Raw genomic sequence first — 14,663 nt, 5'->3', positions numbered from 1 at the left:
CTAGCCTCTCATATTATCCCATTTTATAAGAAACCTGAGATTCAGAAAACTTTATCAAACGAAGTAGCCAGTAAATGTGAATAGGAAATTGAATCTAGAATTATTTTCTCTAACTCTTATGTTCTTTATTGCTCTGATAGATGGTACCACATGATGTAAGGTGGCACTGCATAACATATATTGTTGTGTCTTTGCTCTATATTGCTGTTATATGGCTTCTGCATATATTTTTTTTCTTTGAAATGGCTTTCTCATCTGGTCCATATGGAAACCCCCTATTCATCTTTAGCCAGTGAAAACAGCATCCTTTCTGTTAATCCTTCATTGCCCTTCTCTAGACCCCCTCTGAGCTTGTATAATTGCCCTCCTTACACTGTCATTATTGTTTACCATTTCTGGCTTTCTTCCCAGAGTGTGCACTCACTCGGTGAAGGCAGGGTTCCTCACTCATTCATCTTTGTATTCTCAGAAATTAGCACAGTGCCTGACTCTTGGAGGTGCATAATAAATGACTATTGAACAGTAATTCATGTTTGACAGCTGTTCATTGATCTCAAGGGCCATTCTCTTTGTGTCACCTGGCCAAGCTGACTTGAACTCATTCAGGGCAGTTTCAAAACTTACGCTCTTTGCCTCCACATGCAGTTCCTTCTCTGCGTATATATTCATTCTATAACAGTCAAGTCAAAGACCTTTTGGTCCTGGCAGAAGAGACAGAAGTAGGACAGGCATGGAGATGCTCTTCCTTCTCCCTGCCATCTTTCAGTATTATACCATCAGTTGCAGGCAGATCCGTGATTCTGTTCTTGCTCTAACTAGGAGTAACGTGAGAACTTTTCAAAATCTCCACCCAAGTTTGGGTCATTTAGCTGCACACTATCTATTCTCTCCCACCCTTTTGGAAAGAACTAAGTACGCTGTAATCTTTCTTAATGTTTATTTCAAAAAGGTATTTTCTCTTGAAGCATTAAAACTCATATTGTTGTAGTAAAACTACATATAATCTTCTACTTAAACTCTGAAAGGCAAATAAACATTATGTTTCAAATTTTTGTTGGTGTATATGCTATCTTTCTTATAAAAATTATACCACCAGTGAAAAATCTGAGAAGTATAAATATACTTTTGCTTAGGTTTTTTTTGTTTAGGATTTTTGTTTGTTTTGGATTTTGTTTTGTATGTTTTTGGTTTGTTTTTGTCTAGCTCACTTCATATTTCTTTACATACAGTCTACATCTACGATATTAGATTATTAGTCTACATCTTAAAATATTTCTCTGGTATTTTAGGTCAAAGAATTATTTTAGTTACTGAAATAAATGTGGATGATTTTTTTGGCCTTAAGTCAGTTAATTATCTACTTTGATTACTCCTTGTATAAGTAATATTTAGAAAACTGCAGGCAATGGGATAGACACCTATATAGTTTGCTAAATGTTTTTCCTTTCTGAGAAATAAAGAAAAAAATGAACAGTGACTTGTGATTTGATAAGCAGACACTTCTCCATTATTTCCTTATAAGCAGATTAACTATGTTTTTTTAAAAAATCTTTGCTTTTATTACCACATTTTTCTCATATTAAAATCAGTCTGTATTGTTTCCCATCTACCCAACCTTCTATCCTCACCTCAGGCCCCAGGATAACTATATCTCAAGAGTGATTTTAAATGGTAGCAAGAATCATATAAGAAATGTCAGGTTATATTTAGTCCTTTTCTTAGACCCAGGCCTTTGGAGTGACTTTGAATGATTCTTTGGCCATTTTGCTTTGCCCTCCTAATTCCTGTGGGTTTCCAGTCTCCTAATGTTGAAGGTAGAGTCCATTTATGCTTGACCTTCAGTACATATACCTACCTATTTTCATTCATCTAGCTATCAATCCACAATTCTTTTACAACCTCTACATCCATATGTGCCCTAGTACTGGATGAGCTGGTTTCTCACTTGGTCTTGTTTCAATGATTTGTTTTTCTAAGCCTCTAGGATTTGATATCTAAAAACCCAGGAATTGTTTTTTCCATATTCTGTTTCTCTGACATATATCAATATTTCTCATACCAAAACCAAAGTTCCCAAAACTCGAAGATACATATCCTTGTACAGTAAGAGGAAGATATAAATTTTATCGGCAGTCTAAGCATTTGGAATAGAATATGCCATCCACTGGGATAATGGATAGGTCACCAAAACAGGCTGTTATACCTCTTTCAATAGCTCTTCTATTAGGAATATTAATTCATGCTGCAAAGTGTATGGTGGGGGTGGGAAAGCAGTGAGTATTGGTGATGTGAAAGAAAACTGTATGACCTTTCAGGAATTAATCTAATTTAGCACTTTATGAATATGAGTAGCTCATTCATTATTCAAAGACTGCCTGTAAAAATTAGTAGCTTTACTACTAAAAATTTAGTTTGAACATCTTTCCCCTTCTTGAACTGGATCATTGTCTTATCAAAGGAAGAATTTTTGATCTGTTAAATCTTACGTTTTTGGTAGCGCAATTTTATGACCTAAAATTTAAGTATTCCTCAAAGATAACCACATTGATATTACAATGTATGATAGAGCTTCACTGAGATTTTCTTTCTTCTGCACTTTCTATATCTTCTCCTAAATGTATTACTATCCATATCATTGACAAGTTGAAGTTCATTGCCACTATTAATATTTCAGAAGTATGATGCCACCTTGCCACCTTTTTTTCTGTTCTGAGCTCTCCTACATAGATTGTACCCAACAGAGCTGACATTTCAATTAAGAGAACACACCTGCCAAGTCCCCGTAATGCCTGCTCTGTCATGACCTCCATCATTGGCACGCAGTTCTATACTTTTGCCACTGACCACATTCTCTCCTTGTTGGATAATTTCATAACATTCTTTTCTTTGACCTTGCTTTATGCTGTACACAGCAGGATTATTTCTGATTTCTCAAAGCAGGAAAATTTTATTCACAGAAACATAAGTATTTGCTCCTACCTTCTCCCTATACACTGCCCATCCTATGTTATCCTTATCAACTCATTTCCTTAAAGAGTAAACATTTTTTTTTTAATTTTAGAATTTTTTTAGGTTTATAAAAAAAATTGGTCGGGTAAGTATGGAATTTTCTTCATATATTCCACAACTAGTCTTCCCACTATTAACATCTCGTATTAGTATGGGACATTGGTCACAACTGAGGGGCCAATATTGAAATATTATTACTAAATAAAGTCCATACTTGATTCAGATTTCCTTAGTTTTTATTTAACATCCATCTTCTGTTTCAGGATCCATCCAGGATACCACATTATATTTGATCATCATATCTTTTTAGGCTCCTTGTGTCTATGAGAGGTTTCTCAGATTTTCCTTTTCTTTTTTTATGACCTTGACAGTTTTGAGGAGTACTGGTCAGGCATTTTGTAGAATACTCCTTAACTGGGGTTTGTCTGATATTTTTCTCACAATTAGACTGGGGTTATGGGTTTGGGGGAGGAAGCTACTTACATAAAGTGTCATTTTCATCACATCACATGAAGGGTATACACTGTTAACATGACTTATCACTTTTATCACCTTGATCACTTGGCTGAGTCACTCCTCTCTACTGTAAAATTATCTTTCCCTCCTCTTTCCTACTTTACTCTCTGGAAGTAAGCTACTATGTGTGGCCCTCACTTAAGGAGTAAAGAATTATGTTCTATCTCATTGAGACAGTGCAGTATTTTATGTATACTATTTACAATTCTTCAGAAAAGGATATTTGTAACTTTTCCTCCACTTACTTATGTAGTCATAACTTCTATTAGTATGGATTCAAGGATAACCATTCACTTTTAAAAACTCACATTAGGGTTGCTGAGGCAACTCTTTCCCTTGTAGTAAGCTCAGGATGATACATTTATTTATTTATTCAGTACTCATATTTTAATCTCTTCTGCAGATGGAATGGTGAGAACTGATGGTCATGACAATGACTCTAGGGCTCTGAGGAATCTGAATGATCAAAGATCTGAGTAATTTCATTTAAAAGGGAGACTGCAGGAGTACTTGGATGGCTCTGTCGATTAAGCATCCGACTTCAGTTCAGGTTATGATCTCATGGTTTGTGGGTTTGAGCCCCGCATCAAGCTCTGTGCTGACAGCTCAGAGCCTGGAGCTTGCTTCGGATTCTGTGTCTCCCTCTCTCTCTGCCCCTTCCCTGCTCATGCTCTGTCTCTCTCTCTGTCTCTCTCAAAACTAAATAAATAAACATAAATACATACATACATACATAAAATGGGAGCCTACAGGGGTCCCTGGGTAACTCAGTCAGTTAAGTCTGACTCTTGATTTCGGCTCTGGTCATGATCTCATGGGCGTGAGATCCAGCCCTGAGTGGGGCTCTGTGTTGACAGCAAGAAGCCTCCTTGGGATATTCTCTCTCTCTCTCTCTCTCTCTCTCTCTCCCCCCTCTCTGTCTCTTTCTCCATCTGTCTCTGCCCCTCCCCTGCTTGCATTGCAAGTGCACTCTCTCTCTCAAATTAAATATGTAAACTTTTATAAAATTAAAATAGGGGTGTGCCTGGTGGCTCAGTCAGTTAAGCATCTGACTTCAGCTCAGGTCGTGATCTCCTGGTCAGTGAGGCTGACAGCTGGGAGCCTGGAGCCTGCTTCTGATTCTGTGTCTCCCTCTCTCTCTCTCTGCCCCTTCCCTGTTCATGCTCTGTTTCTCTCTCAAAAATAAACAAACATAAAATAAATAAATAAATACATTAATTAATTAAAATGGGAGACCATATAGTATAGAGAGTTATTGAAAGCATGAAATAACTTGCCTGACTTAAAGTTATGGCTCTGACTTTTCATGGTAAATGACCTTGATAGGTTATTTAAGCTTCCTATATCTCAGTTTTTCATCTATGGGAACCCACATAATATGTGGGGTTGTTATGAAGACTACATGAGAGAGAAAAAAAAAGACTACATGAGATAATCTATGTAAAGAGATGAATGTAGTGCCTGGAACAGACAAAAGTATAAATTAATTGTCAGCCATGAAAGCCACAATATATATTTAATGTATCAGATAATACTATGCATGGTAAGAGATGCAACTCTTAGTTAACCATATGTTTGATAAAACAGAAGACACTACTACACAAAGGTGAAATTAGCATTAAAATGAGTGTCCCAGACCACTGTCATTTACCTTACTACTCTCCTTTTTCTATTACTCATCTTAGGAGGAATAGAAGGAATGAGGCAATGGGGATAAGCAGAAAAATACATTGGTTCCCTGGGTAAAGAACTAGTTAGAAGAACATCTTTCACCAGATCCTTAGACAAGTGGTTCAAGTACAAGGATGCAGGAGGAATAGTTACCATCAGCAACACTGTACTGTGCTTAAGAGATAAGTACCCAGACAGGGGGCCAAAAGGTAGTGTACAAGATAGAAACTTCTGCTCTTGACAGAAGAAGCTGGCTGAAAATGGGGAGAAAAGATTATTTAAATAAAACACATCAAAGCTAGAATTTCTTCTATCTCCAGCGTGCACAAGTGTGACTCCATTTGTCATATCAGGGATGAGACACGAAGTGCTGGAGTTTATGGTATATAACATGGCTTGAATTCATGTATAAGTACGTGTGCACACACATGCACGCGCACACCCATATGCTCTCCAAAATCCAATTGGGAGCACCAAATACTAGGTCAGTTTCCATCACTTAAGACTGTATTATGGTTAATATCTTCCCCTAATCACATGTTTTAGCACCGCGACAAGGATTTCCTCTAAAGAAAAAGGAAATATGACTAGTAAGAATTCAATATAAAGATTTCTAGATCTAAATAAACTTAAATCAATGAGAAATGTTTCCTAAATTTTTCTGGAAGCTGAATATTAAACATGTAATTTTTGCATCATGCCATAGATATAAGTAATCATATAGAACAAGAGACTTCTTGGATACATGTTGATCAAATTATTTATGTCATATCAATAAATGTGAAATTTCTACATAATTTAAATGCCCATATTTTCTTTGCTGAAATGTACAATTCTTTGCTGAAATGCTACACAAGGCTATATACCTCAGTATCTTCCAAGGCTTGCAGGACCAGGCTGGGGATTCTAAAAGATGCATTGCATCCACTATTTTGGAACCCAAGGCTGCTTTATATAGCACACCTGCTCTTTCTTTGCAGAAGTTACTTCTGTGAAACAATTGCCAAATTAGCAATTCTCCCCCTCTCAAAGGACATATAACCAGTCTAGAACTGATGTGGGCACTTGCTTCCCACTTGAGATGCTAAGGTTTACTAATTAGGATGACCAACCAAGCCCCCCTGGTTTGCCCAGCAGTGCCCTGGTTCTAGCACTGAAAGCCCTGTGTCCCAGCAAACACCTCAGTTTTTGGCAAACCAAGGCAGTTGGTTACCCTAACATTAATATATTTGGAGGAAGCACATACTAATTATTTACATTAAAGCCCCTGGGTCAAGTTACCTCTCAAATGTTACCTAGCATAATGTCCTATATTAAGGATGGGTTAAAAAGTATTGCCCGTATAATCTTGGGAACAGCAATTCTTATGTTTAAAAGGGGCAACAAGTTAAAATTTTGAGTAAAACACTCTACAAAGGAAAGAAACAACAATGTTAACAATAGGATGTTGAAAATAGGGTAGGTAGTAGAATGCTTTAGATATTCTGACCCAGTTTCCCTTTCCAGCCTGCTCTTTCTGTTCCCTTTCTCCATATCTGAGTCCAGGGATCAGCAAACTGCAGTCTGAGGGCCAAAACCAGTCTACTGCTCGTTTCTGTAAATAAAGTCTTATCATCAGAACATAGCCACACGTATTCATTTATAGACAGTCTATTACTGCTTTTGTACTATATGGCAGAGTTGGGCAGTTGTGTCAGAGATGGTATAAACCACACAGACTATAATATTTAGTCTCTGGACCTTTTCCAAAAGTTTTTTGCAAATTATTGTCTTGGGAGAACTAATCCATGGTTCCCCACAAGCTTTTCAACATTTCTGACTTCACGTCTTTGCTCATGCTGTTCCTTCACCTTAAAATGTCCTGCTTTTTTTTTCCCCACAAGTCTATACCCCATTATGTTCAGTGGAGCTTGTAAATATCCATTTTCCCTATGAAGCATTCTGAAGCTTCAAACCAGGAGTAAGAATTCCTTCATTGGTCTTCCAAAAGACTAAACGAGTTATCTTATGGCATATACAATTATTTATAAAACTAGATTTGTTCACTTTGACTATAAATACATTAAGGGCAGAATTTATCTTTTATTTGTATCTCCCAAAATGCCTAATATATGTATATATGTGTGTATGTACATACATACATATAAGTGCATGTGTGTATGAGTGTATGAGTATATATACACATACATACACATACACTCACTAAATAGTTGTTGAATGCAGGTACGCACAAATAAGGGAATGTAGTAATGTGGCTAAAAATTATTATGTGTCTAGCAGCAATCTCTGAACATCTTCTTTTTCTGCTCTTCCCAATTTGCAATAATTCTGTAGACAAGGCAGGGCAGTAACATCTTCACTTACAAAATCAAGAATAAAAAAGCCTCAATAAAATATATTGCTACATGGTTAAGCACCAGTGCCAGTGCTAAGGCGGCTCCCTGATCTGGCCAAGAAAGGACTGAAAAAAACCCCCAAAAAACCGGTATGTGACAGCAGTTAGATGTTAAGAACTCAAAATAATAACCACTTCTGCATAAATAAATGGTGTTTTATAATTATTATTTCACAGGGATTCTATGTTTATCTAATTATTTTATTGATAAGAAACTTTAGAGTAACCAAATGGCTCATACAAGGCAACCTAGTTAGTATCTCAAACCAAATCATCTGACCCCACACGCAGTGCTCTTTTCACTTCACTGACCTGGAAGGTCCAACTGAGCTAGGAGCATATCTCTATTACCTGCCCACAATCTGGCAAACTTCTAAATTGGATCCGTTGCGAGCAATTTGGTAGAAGCAATTTTTCTTTGGCTTTCTTTCCCTAAGCTGCATGCAGTTTCCATCTGCTTTATAGGTTCACAAACATAAGAATTGGCCAACCAACAGCTCAAATCTCAGTTGAAAAATAGAATAATAACAATGTAGAAAGAGCTCCACATAAAGTCTCAAGATACTTGGGTCCTGATCTCAGCTTTACAACTTATAAGATTTCTTGTTTGTTTGTTGTTGGTGTTCATTAACAAGAATAAGTCACTTATCTTCTCTGGGACTCAATTTCTCTATTTGCAAAGTGAGAGACAAGGCCCAGATGACTTCTACACTCTGTCTAGTGCCAACATTTTACCATCGTGTTCCCAACATGGAGTAGTGGGCACCATTCTGATCTGATAGCTTGCCACAACCAAGGGCTATCACAGGAATGCAGGTATTGTCTAAGAACAACAGGAATGTCTACTTCACTGCCTGTGGCCAACCCAGTATTTGCTGCTCCCCATAAATACAGCATTTATCTGTACTTCTTTATACTATCATAGCTTGGATGTCTCTTCTCTGCCAATCTATAGAGTTTTCATCTATAAATTCCAGATCTAGAAAACCCCACAGATGCTGACTAACTCCCTTCCCATCTTTTGCTTTAACTATGGATCTGCTATATCCCTTTTGACATGATCTTATTTGTATTCATTTAGAGCGTTGTAGATTCCTAATGGCATTTCCTGTGTATGCATTCAGGAAGACCCCACCCCCACTGCAACTCCAATGCAAGCCTGTGAAGGTGGGAATCATTTAGTTTTGCTTTCTTAGTAACCCTTCATAGGACCTAATATAGGATTTTACATACAGACATTCTAAAGAAGTCACTTAAGTGACAGTCATGAGGTGAATGTATTTACTTTCTTTTTTTAAAAATTTTTTTTTAATGTTTATCCATTACTGAGAGACAGAGACAAAGTGCAAGCATGGGAGGGGCAGAGAAAGAGGAAGACACAGAATCCTTAGCAGGCTCCAGGCTCTGAGCTGTCAGCACAGAGCCAGACGCGGGGCTCTAACCCACAGACTGTGAAATCATGACCTGAGCCAAAGTCAGACACTAACCAGCTGAGCCACCCAGGAGCCCCTATTTAATTTCTTTATTCCTGATGGCATCTAACATAATAAAAAATTGGAAAAGTTTTGTTATAGGTGGCCACTGAAATCAGAAGCTATGCAAATGAGTAAAGAAGTTTAAGTAAAACAAACTGTTACTATATTCTGTTCCTGAATTCAACACTCATTTGTAGAGAGCACATGGCAGTTCACTGCCCACTGACCCATGGTTCCAAGACGTTAATAATCTTCTTATGGAACTATGTAGAAAAATCCCCTTCTCCAAATATTATCCTTATTGTAATAACTTGTGGTAATCTCCTAAACCCTGTGTATATGTAATTTGGTACCATTATGCAGGTACCAGGGAACTATTTTCTTCAAGAGTCACTAAACATTTTCCAATGGACCAGTCTTCTAATGATGATAATGAGCCTTTAACCTGGTTTATCCCATAACAAAAGTACTAGGAGATCACCTATGAAGAAACTGAAGTGGCTTGAGGTTCTACCATTTTAAAAAGCCACACTAAAACAGACTGGCACATATTCCCACATTTCCACTCCAATGCATTGATTCAAAGGAAATGAAAACACTAACCTGAAAAGATATCCGCACTCCCACATCCATTGCAACAGTGTTTACAACAGCCACGACATGAAAAGAACTTAAGTGTCCACGGATGAATAAAGAAATGTGAGGAGCGGGGAGGAAAGGGGGAGGGGGGAAAGGCAAAGAGAGAAGGAGGGATTAAGGGAAGAAGGGAGAGAGAGAAGAAGGGAGGGAGAAGAGAGGAGGGAGGGAATATTATTCAGCCAAAAAAAAGAAGGAAGTCCTGCTGTCTGAAACAACATGGATAGACCTTGAGGTTATACTAAGTGAAATAAGCGATGTAGAGAAAGACAAATACCACATGGTCTCACATATACATGGAGTGTGAAACAAACAGACAAAATGAGCCCATAGGTAGAGAGAATAGACTGATGGTTGCCAGAGGCAAGGGGTAGGTTGGGGCCAAAAGAGTGATGTGGTCAAAAGGTACAAACTTGCAGTTATAAAATAAGTGAGCTATAGGGACATAATGCACAGCATGGTGACTGTAGTTGATAATACTATATTGTATATTTGAAAGCTGCTAAGAGTAGGCTTTAAAAGTTCTTATCGCAAGAAAAAGAAACTGTAACTATGAATTGGTGATAGATGTCAATTCAAGTCTTATTGCAGTGACCATTTCACAACAAATCATTAAGTCGTACACCTGAAACTAATATGTTATGTCAACAGTATCTCAACAGAAAAGTCACACTATTATCGCCTCATACATGTGAAAGTGACAAAGCAAATGCACCTATTTGCCAGCCTCTGGGTAACCACTACCCACTAGGGTAATAGCAGGGCAGTACAAAGCCCCGGCCCCTGTTCCCTTCAGTACCTCTGCTTAAGTGCTACCAACTCTAGAAGGCATCCCGAATCTTTCAAGGGCAATTTCAGGAATTGCCCTTCAGGTCGCTGATTCCCTGCAATCCCAAGGGAGCAGCTTCCAAATCTGACTCGATTTCTCACAGACTCTGATAAGCTAAATCCCAAAAAGTTACTTCTCCACAAGCTATAAAAAATGACTGGATGAAAGAGGCCCTTGCTTCCACAGTCTAATTGAGCCTCTTATCTTCCCTGTAGATTGGATGTGCTGTCGGTTTCTTAGAATTCTTTTTTCCCGTTTCTTCTTCACTTATCACACACCTCTGAACTGCTAAGCGTTCTTAAAACAGTTCTTAATTGTTCTGTCTCAAACCTGAGCTGAAGTGGCAATTGAAAAGGTATAATAGAGCATAGTATCATTCTCCATAACCTAATCTTCATTAGGTTAATGGGTGATTATAATGGTTATAACTCAGGAGAAAAAGAAACCTGTTACCTGTTGCCAAGATCTTAAGTTTTTCAGAAAATGTTCAGTCAATCCATGAGAAGAGGTTCTTTTTTAAAAGAGTGAAAATATACCCATGTATATGCCAGGTACACCATAAACTTATTGCAAAGGGGACTAAACCCCCGCAAGTTTTCTTTCTGTTGACTGTTTCTGAAACCTTGATGTGCATAGAAGAGCAGAGGTGAGCAAGACCTGGGGAGTGAACCAAAGACCCAGCATGCTGAGTCAATTGTTCTTGATACAAGATGTGACCTGTGTGATCATGAGTATTTATCACAACAGGGAGCAGGCAGCAAGGGAAGAGCGTCTTGAGGTGCCACAAGAAAAAGCTGGAAGGAAATGCCAATGGAGACATTAAAAATAGACCAAATGACCTGCTTTTTCCTTCGCTGGTGTCAAAACATTCAGTGCTTCAATTTAGTTATCACCAGGTGCTCTTCTTCCAGCATGACAAGGTGAGAACTTCAGGGAGAGCCAGTGACAGCAAGAGAATCCTCGAACAGTTGAGAGAGAAAAATAATGACTTGGCAAAATAAACAAGGGAAACAGGTAACTTCAGTTCACATCCAGGAGGCCTCCTTTAGGAAGGAAAGATACAAGCATGTCTGTCCATCTCCTACTTCCCTGTCTCCCCAGCCCCCTGAAGCAGGAGGGTCTTCCTAAAAAATATGGGAAACTATAACTGTGGTCAGGTTTGTCAATCACAGGTCCACGGATGTTTATGTCTTGAAGAGTAGTCATGGACTGTTGCCGCCCTCCGAATCTTTGACGATTTTTCCTTGATAAAAGGTTCCTGGTGTCCATCTAATTTTGAGAGGGACACATGACCATAACAGTTTTAAACTCACTGCTGAAGACTGAACTTTGCAGTCATTGCATAAACTGGCTCCCAGATAGGAAACAGGTGCCCCACTGACAGGAAGACAGTCAGGAACTCAGCTTCCCCAGGGAGCCACGCTTCTGACCTGACCAGTAAACTATTACTTCTTATGTTAAGGTGAAATCTGTCCCTTTTCAATTTCTTAAACCCTAGGTTGACATTCACAGAGCTACAGGACGAGTTGAGACCAATACTCTCTGGCCCAACTACAAACATTCAGTGGTATTTATCATGTCTCCCCATTACTTCTCTAGGATAAACATTCATAACACCTTCAACTCATCCTCCTATTCTATCATAAATCCTCTTCCAGGATGCTCTTCATTTTCTTTGCTCTTTTAGATTAGGGTTCCAAGATGTAACCTCTTGCCCCCTCAATCCATTAGAACATTCGGTAGTATTTTTTAAACAGAAATCCTGCAACATCGGTGGCATCAAAGCACACTTGATTCTCCATATTTATGGTCAGAGACTGGTTCTGTGGTTTAATTTAAATTTTTTCTGCTGGCATTTAATTCAATTTTCAAATGTATTCAAAGCTTAAAATAGGCATTTATCATGCATTCTAAATGTTGTTAAACACTTGAACTTATTTATTCTTTCAATACTTTTGAGTGAATGCTATTAACAAACATTTGTAAAGGGTTTTTTTTGTTAAGTTCAGAGGCAGCACTGAAGATGAAAGTTAAATTATTCTATAGTAAAAACTATACATTTCATTACATTTTTACTTAACAATTTTTTAAATATTTATTTTTGAGAGAGTGAGACAGAGACAGAGTGAGAGCAGGGGAGGAACAGAGAGAGAGGGAGACACAGAATCTGAAGCAGGCTCCAGGCTCTGAGCTGTCAGCACAGAGCCTGATGTGGGGCTTGAACTCTCAAACTGCGAGATTATGACCTGAGCCGAAGTCGGACACTTAACCAACTGAGCCACCCAGGTACCCCCATTACATTTTTACTTTAGGAACTACTACAATATAGGTCTTAGTATATCTTTATTTAAAGTAGTAGGGTAATATAATACTATAAAATGCAGCTCTATAATGATAAAAGATACATATCTCTTTTTAGAAGCAAAAGGTTTAATTAGTCTCCTCACACTTAGGTGCTATATTCAGAGCTTCCCAGAAGATCTGGGTTCAATAGTCAGAGCTTTGCTTATTAAAAAAAAAGTGGAGCATATCCAGGTTACATGAATATGAGAGCCACTGAGAGCATTTGCCAAGAATATCAAGGATGAAGGGGCTTGTTCTGGCTACTCAGAAAGGCTTCAGGCCAAAGAAAGTCTCCCATGCTGCCCCCAAAATAGCAAAACTCAGGTCCAAACCTTATTAAATACTGAGGTTAGAAATGATCCTTGTGCTCATCTATTCATGTCCTATCATTCTCCAGTTCTACAAATAGGCACTCAAAAATCAAAATGACTTTCCAAAGGTAACAGAGTTAGAACACAGAGGGTGTGAGAGTAGAATTCTATTTTTTTTCTTCTCAGGATTATAAAGCTATCTCTATCCATTGTAGAAAGTGGAGGTTAAAGATTTTAATTTAACCAAGGATCGTCGTTATTGTTATTATTGGCACTAAAGACAATCATCAACAGTGTTGAGGGCAATGAGAAGATATAATTAAAACTGCTTTCACAATTCTGAGCTCATTTGCTCTTGCCTGATAGAGCAGAAGGAGAAGACCATATGGTTACTGAACAAGGAGAAATTATGAGTGAGGTGGTAAGAGTGGCAGGAAGAACACTGTACTAGAAATATTAAGATCTGTTTCTCCTTTGGCTCCCTTATGCACCATGTTATCTGAGAAAGTCTCATAAAGACAATGAGCCACCATATTCTCATCCATAAAGTAGAGACGATGTCATTTGCTCTACTTGGCTCACTGGGTTACTATGTGGCCCAAATGAGACAAAGCCTTTGGAATGGGGTTAGGGACAATAAGACACGGACAGTGTTAGGGGCAACCTGCTCAAGAGTGCATTGATACTTATAACCTTCTGTTACTCAGTTCCTTTCTAGGAGAAAACACTAACTCTAAATTTTTTGCTGATTCTCAAGGACCTCTGCTCAATATATTCACCATTGGCTTTGTCTCTTGATAAACATCTTATTTGTAGGAAAGCAAACTTGAATTGTCCTTGCAGGTCTTAGCCACAAGACAGGACAGCCAGCAGCTTACAAAACACAAGCAATGAAAGGGCAAGATTTTTCAGGGAACATGAAAACTTGGTTCCAAACTTATGACAGATAATCAATGTAATATATATACATACACGCAAACACACACACACATTAAAGCACCAAAATTTCCCTCATAACGAGACAAAAATATGACTAAAATCTCCACAGAGACACCCTGATTGATAACAGAATTATGATACTAGTTTAGTTTTCTATAAGTGATAATGCAACTTTAATAAGAAGCTAATCAAATGGTGAATAATAAATTACAGAGCAGAGCTTGCATGTGAATGAATAAATTACCATGGTCAGATGATATTTTTAGATATACACAAGATGAGGGTTTAAGTTGTCTCCTGCTTAAACTTTTATACTAATGTTTTTCTTCATTTTGTACCCATCAGCATTTCTTGTATTCTCTTTCTCTCTTTCAGTGTCTCCTTCTCAATCTCTCAACCTCTGAGAAAGGGGAAAGAGGTGATGGGCTAAAAATGTAATATAACAAAGAGTGGTGTTGTTTTGTTTGTTTTGTTTTGTTTTGTTTTGTTGCAAAATGATAGATGACATATACAGGATTGCGGAAAAGAAGTTTAACAAG

The 14,663-nt window shown here is 38.0% G+C and overlaps 1 protein-coding gene across 2 annotated transcripts in view; it reads right to left on the bottom strand.

Moving 5' to 3' along the window:
* The window catches only part of DCC (DCC netrin 1 receptor), a 1,130,837-nt gene that overhangs the window by 917,335 nt on the left and 198,839 nt on the right, over positions 1-14,663 (bottom strand). The gene's annotated exons all lie outside the window — the stretch shown is intronic.

This window comes from Acinonyx jubatus, chromosome D3 (assembly GCF_027475565.1).
Source record: "Acinonyx jubatus isolate Ajub_Pintada_27869175 chromosome D3, VMU_Ajub_asm_v1.0, whole genome shotgun sequence".
NCBI classification, from domain to species: domain Eukaryota; kingdom Metazoa; phylum Chordata; class Mammalia; order Carnivora; family Felidae; genus Acinonyx; species Acinonyx jubatus.
This window is presented reverse-complemented; position numbering and strand designations above follow the sequence as displayed.